At 37.9% G+C, this 6,959-nt stretch overlaps 1 protein-coding gene across 2 annotated transcripts in view; it reads right to left on the bottom strand.

Moving 5' to 3' along the window:
• Positions 1-512: 512 nt before the first annotated feature.
• Positions 513-6,959, bottom strand: part of RNF113A (ring finger protein 113A) — a 33,292-nt gene continuing 26,845 nt past the window's right edge. For both annotated transcript variants that reach the window (XM_025046053.1, XM_015589445.2), the window contains exon 4: positions 513-1,821. The gene's annotated coding sequence lies outside the window, so the exon portion shown is untranslated. The remainder of the gene's footprint in view (positions 1,822-6,959) is intronic.

Below are 6,959 nucleotides of genomic sequence, written 5' to 3'. Positions count from 1 at the left end.
TTCCTTACTTTTCATACTTTGAATATTTCGTGCTAATCCCTTCTGGCCTGCAAAGTTTCTTTTAAGAAATTAGATGACAGTCTTATGGGAACTCCATTGTAGATACCTAATGGCTTATCTCTTGCTGCCTTTAATATTCTCCCTTTGTCTTTAATCTTTGGCATTTTCATTATGACATGTCTTGGTGTGGACCTCTTTGGATTCATCTTGTTTGGGACTCTCTGCACTTCCTGGGCTTGTATGTCTATATTCTTTGCCATGTTAGGGAAGTATTCCATTATTATTTCTTTAATTAGGATTTCAATCCCTTACTCTCTTTCTTCTTCTAGTACTCCTATGATGCAAATGTTGGTATCTTTAATGTTGTCCCAGAACTATCCTCATCATTTGGATTCTTTTTAACTAATTTTTAAAATAATTTTTATTTTTCAATTACAGTTGACATACAATATTACATTTGTTTCAGATGTACACCATAGTGATTAGACATTTCTATAACTCACAAAATTATCACCCTGATAAATCCAGCACCCATCCGATACCATACATAGTTATTACAATATGATTGACTATATTCTTTATGTTATACTTTACATTCATGGCCCCATTGTATGAGCTGCTGTGTGGGGGCTTACCCCACAGACTGGGATTCATCCCTGCAGGCTCGTGTGCCTGTTGAGACCACTTTTTGGGTGTGCCTTGGTCTTACTCTTTTTGAGCCACATTATTAACACTAACCAGTATCCTATTCCACTTCCTTCTGGAGCATACAGGAGACTATGAACGGGAGCAGAGCTTACTGCCTCAAAATATGCCGCTCTGGAAATATTATTTCAGGCCAGTTAATTTTAAGAAACTGCAGACATGGGAGAAGCTCTGAAGACCCAGTATAAGTTAGCCTATGTGAAAGGACATTTACATTTCTAAGGGAAATCTCCTTTGTAAGGGTCTTTACCTCACCATCCCAGGAAGAAAATATCTAAATCTCTAGAAACTTCTACCAATGGAGATAATGGCAAGGACTTAAATCTGCATAAGACTCTTACCCTTGTTTACTTTGCTCTTCCTGGTGACTTCCCATAACTGGCTTTCCACCCTCAAAGTCTTTTGTCTTTAGCTGAAAGTGGTATTTAAGGTGGTGCCTTCCACCATTTTGGTAAGTTACTCAGTTTTCCTGGATCTCTCCCATGTATACAGGAGGTATACATGTTATTAAACTTTAATTTGTTTTTCTCCTGCTAATTTGCAACATGTCAATTTGATTAATAGATTAGCCACAAGAACCACCCTAAAATAATATATTTTGGGGTGAAAAATTCTGCTCCCTCACATTCTCGCATTTGAAAATTCAAATAAGAAATTTCACATCCCAGAAGCTAAGTTGATAGATTGTTCCATCTTGCATTAAACCAGTCTCAGTCTTGAGAATATAACAGTTTAGTTAAATAGTTGTATCTCATTTCATGAGATGATCTTGCAGGTAGGGTCCCAAAGTTAGGCCTATATTATGCAAGCAATTAGATAATTAACAAGAGTCATTTCCGTGGAAACAAACAAAAAACAATGGTTAATGACTAGAAGAGTTATAAAACAGTTTCAGAGCCAAGGTTGCAGCCAGTCAAGAAGATTTCTAAATGTCAGGGTTGACACATCTTTTGATAGAGTGAAGGCAAGCAGTGACAATCTGCTTGATTTTCCTCATTTGCAGTTTGAACGTCTCTGTTGCTTTTTCTGCAATAGGCTTGAAGATTGTCCATATATTAGCTGTTGTGGAGATTTCTCTGAAGTTTATATCAAGTTGTCTCGTTTCAGTTTGCAAGGCTTTGAAAAAAAAGAAAAGTTTTTGTTCTCATTGATTCCAAGTCAAAATGGTGAGAGAAAATTAGAAACTTCAATTTGGAGAGTTGTAGCCAAATATTTGAGGAAACTAGAATTCAGGACCCAGTCCAGTTTACAGGTAGAAAAAAAAAAACTTCAAAGACAATTAACTAGAACCTTAATGTCCACAAATGTATATTATAGTTTCTACTGAAACAATTATTTCCCTCTAAAGTCACCCTCATTTTTACCCAAGATACCAAAATAAGACTAATTTGTTTGCAAAATAAGTCTAGTTTCACTAGACTTGTACTGTTATTTACAAAAGAGCAGCAATAATAATAATTAATCATATAGGCTCTTTTAAATCTGCTTTACTGGAATTTTTCATAAGAACTCTTCAAATTGAACTTTAAATGACCTCTCAAGACCAAAAAAAAAAAAACAAGGCAAGTACTTGCCATACAACTTTGCCTGCAATATGTATAAATTTGGGTGAGTTCTTCTCTTCTTGAAATCACCAAAAATATCTTCAAGTTCCTGCACCTGCCAGGAAATAACCTTTCTCACTCACCTGGTAAGGCTACCAGGAATCTTGTAAACAAGGTGCCAAGCCAATATTTCCAAGGGTTTTATTGGCTTTCATAAATCAATCTTAATTCCCTAAAGCTGTTTGGTCATAACTGCGTCTATGCATGTTTCTCTAATTTCACATTCCAGACAAAGCCTTGGTAATAAAACCAGTTTCCAATTATGTCCTATGTAAGGAGAACAGATTCTTATTGAATTTATGCAAATAAAAATATTACCATGAAAATAAGAATAATCAGACTTTCTGAATTCTGGAGAGTTCAAGTAGGGAGAAAAAGAGAAATGTTTCAGTTCTGTTTACAAAGGTATAATTTACCAAGTTGTTCTATGTTATAGTTAGCTTAGGAGGAAAGGTTTCCTCATATTTGGAAAAACGAACACAAAAATTAAGGAACCAGCAATATTTCAAATGAAAAGTCATGAAAATTATAATCATTCTTTTGATATTTTATATCAATTATAATCAATTCATTCAGTCCCATGTAATTAAGACTTGTTTTGCTTGAATGTAGTTTTTCTATTAGTTCTTTTGATCTTGCTTGATGATTGAGGGTGATAAAGACAGTGATAATTCCAAGAAGTTTGCAAGGTCTTCGTCATGGCTCATATGATTTACACATTAAAGTGGGTGCCTCAATCACTAGAGATTGTGGAAGGTATACCCCAAATGGAAAATGGATTTTCTAACAATTTTTTTTGTCACTGTGAGGGCATCAGCCTTGAAGCAGAGGATGGATTCAACTCTTACAGAAAATATGCATGCAACATTAAGAACATATTGATAACCCATACGTAGTGCCAGCTGAATAAAATCCAGTTTCAATACACTGTGGAGAATAAAGAATACAAAAACCAAAAAAAAAAAAAAATGGGATTTGCCAGGGAACCTGGCAGAACTAAGCTGCCATCTTAAGGTTTTCCATAGCAACAACTATTTGTTTAATTTACAGCCATTCTTTACCTATACAATATACCCTAGAAGTTTATCATCACTTACTTGACAATGCTTCCCATGCAATTTAACATACCAAATAAGTCTGATTAGTTTAATATCTATTTTATAAAAAGAGAGAACAAAAATTTTTTTGAGACTTTCCAAGGACTTTCTGGAACACATCGAAGTTATTTCCAGGTCAAGATAAAGACTCTATTTAAAATGTGAATTTGGGGAGTGAAATCAGAAACATGGCAGAGAGACATCCCAAGATCTCTCCCCTGGAAACCAATAAGCTGAACATCAAAAATTCCAAAAAACACCCCAACTTCATACTGGCACATCTGAGTGTGGGATCTGTGCATAAGAACTACCACAGGTCAGAACCCTGAGAATTGGCTAGTGGACAGGGAAAAAAAAGAAATTGTCTCTCACAGTCGGAGCTCCCTGAAAAGGGAGCAGGTGCAGTGGGTTCTGGGAATAGCCCTGCCTAGTAGAGCTGTGAGCTCCGGGCGACAGGCGACAGTGCCCAGGGATCAGGAAAGAAAGCACAGAGGAGGGGACAGAGGAAAGAAAGCACAAAGGAGAGAAGTGGGATGGTAAAGAAACAACAGTTGATTATTACCAACCACGGCTGTAAAATGCAAGGCTGAGCCACAGCCCCCATCCCCTAACTAAGAGGGTCCCTCTCCCCATATCCTCAAAGAGTGAACACTGCAGAACCCCAAGAGAATCTGAGCAAATGCTACCGAAACTGTCACTAACATGACAGGGACTGAGACTGAAGGTAGCGAGCATGACTGAATAGCGATCTATAAGAAAAAAAAATGCATTATTAAGACTTTATGTAAAGCAGGGATCCAAGAGGCTTCGGTGCCATCTACTGGAAACCAAAATAGAGATGCCTTCTTTGCAACAAGCTAAGGAGAGACCTTTATGTAATAAATCTTTTTTGGAAAAAACGCAGAATATAATTCCATTAATGCCCAGATGGAAGAATAGTCCATTAAACACCATGAACAACTAAGGTGACAAGGCAGCTCAGAAAGAAAGAGGAAAATCTCCAGAAAATAAGCTTACAGACATAGAAATACGTGATCTAAATGACAGAGAATTCAGGACGGTACTTCTGAAAAAACAATTCATATCAATAATTTCAGGAATTGAAAAAATAACTAGATGAGCGGAATGAGTTCTATAGCAAGGAGATTGAAACCTTCAAAAAGAAAAAAGAACCGAATAGAAATTCTGGAGATGAAAAACACACTGCAAGACATGAAAAAAGGAATTGCAAGCTTCGGAAATAGAGTCAACCAAATGGAAGAAAGGATCAGTGATATTGAAGACAGAAATCTAGAAATAAATCAGAAGAAAGAAGAGAGAAACCAAAGAATGAAAAATAATAAAAGGGAAATACAAGAACTAGCTGATAGCATCAGGAGAGGAAACATAAGAATAATGGGCATTACCGAAGGTGAGGAAAAGGAGCAGGGACTAGAAAGCATTTTCAGACAAATAGTGGACAAGAATGTCCCAAATCTAAGGAATGAGCTGGAGCTTGGAATTCAAGAAGTAAACAGAACACCCAAATATCTCAACCCAAAAAGGCTTCATGGAACTTTTTCTCCCCCGCAGACAAAAAGTACATGGAGGCATGGGGCGCTCACCATGCTGTCTGTATGCCTCTTAAGAGACTAACAAATCCTGTTTCTTTTGAAAGTGCAGAGAAATGTACTTCTGTGTTCCACCTTGTTTTAGGATCTTGGCCATGCTTTACCTGCCATTAAAATCAATGATTGCACTTCCTAGACCTTCATGAAGGTTGCATTTGCTTTTCGTTTCTACTGTCTGTCATTTCTGCTCTCTGCTGTCACAGGTTAGCAGATAATCAGGGTGTACTCTTCAGTCATGACTTAATATTTTACCCTGTTGCTACAGACAGACAACCGCAGGGCGTTAGGAGTTCGTTTTAATGAACACGGAGCAGTGCCGTGTGTCCCACACTGCATGGGGCACGTGCTGCAGACTGTGATAGGAACTCTGGTCTCTGCCCAAAAGGAGCTTACATTATTATGGTGACAGTAAGAGAAGAAGTGATTGTTCTGTAGTCTCTGCAGCGCCCCAGAGCCAAGCACACCGCACCTGACATCCGTACAAAAATTCTCTGCATCCACTGCGTGTTCAGCCCTCCCGACAGCCCGGCCAGGTCCGTCCTGCTCTGGCCCCGTTGTGCACTTGAGACACTCAGGCTCAGAAATGAACATCTTCCAGAGGTGAACAAGGTTTGTCCACCCCCGAACCCAGGCTTATTGGACCCCAAGGCACGAGTGAGCAGGTTTCTTACCATGTGTCATAGGGCGGCACCCCTGACCTACGGATGTTGCCGTCTCCCCTTAAGAACTGGATCTCCGAAGGTGGGGCGTCTCCTCCCATGCACTCACGGCACGCACCTGGGGCCTGGCGCACCGGGGGTATGGTCCGTGGCTCCACACGGGATGTGAACCCAGGACCAAACATGCTAACCACTACACTATGGAGCCACTCCTTCTTTGATTTCTTTTAATATGGTCAAATAGTTTTCATTATATAGGTCTTTCACATGTTTCGTTAGGTTTATTACTAGGTATTTTATTCTTTTTGTTGCAAGTGCAAAAGGTATTGTTTTTCCATTTCTTTTTCTGACACTTCGTTATTAGAGTATAGGAACAGCTATGGATTTTTGAACACTGATTTTGTGTCCAGAAACTTTACTGTATGTGCTTATTGTTTCTAGTTTTCTTGTGGAGTCTTTAGGGCTTTCTATAGAAAGAATCATGTCATCTGCAAAAAGTGACAGTTTGACTTCTTTGTTTCCTATTTGGATGCCTTTTATATCTTTCTTTTGCCTGATTGCACTCGCTAGGACCTCCAATGTTATATTGAATAACAGCGGCAATAGTGGACATCCTGGTCTTGTTCCTGATCTTAGAGGATAGGTTTTTAGTTTTTAACCTTTAAGTGTAATGTTGGATGACGGTTTGTCATAGATGGCCTTTATTATGTTAAGGAACTTTCCTTCTATACTGATTTTGTTAAGTGTTTTGATCATAAATGGATGCTGTATCTTGTCGAAGGCTTTTTCTGCATCTATTGATATAATCATATGATTCTTATTTTTAAATTTGTTTATGTGGTGTATCACATTAATCAATTTGCGTATGTTGTGCCCCTGGGATGAAGCCTACTTGATTGTGGTGTATAATCTTTTTAATATGTTGCTGTATTTGGTTCACTAGTATCTTATTTGGGATTTTTACATCTGTGTTCATGAGAGATATTGGTCTGTAGTTTTCTTTTTTTGTGTTATCTTTACCAGAGTTTGGTAAAATGAATTGAGAAGTATTGCCTCCTCTTCAATTTTTTGTAAGATTTTGAGGAGAATAAGTATTAAATCTTCTTTGAATGTTTGGTAGAAGTCACTGATGAAGTCCTGGACTTTTCCTTTTGGGTAGGTTTTTGGTGATTGTTTCAATGTCCATTCTGCTGATTGGTCTATTTAGATTTTTTTAGATCTTCTTGATTTAGTCTGGGAAGATTGTATTTTTCTAAGTACTGGTCCATTTCTTCTAGGTTCTTA

The sequence above is a fragment of the Pteropus alecto genome, unplaced genomic scaffold, assembly GCF_000325575.1.
Source record: "Pteropus alecto unplaced genomic scaffold, ASM32557v1 scaffold280, whole genome shotgun sequence".
Lineage (NCBI taxonomy): Eukaryota > Metazoa > Chordata > Mammalia > Chiroptera > Pteropodidae > Pteropus > Pteropus alecto.
This window is presented reverse-complemented; position numbering and strand designations above follow the sequence as displayed.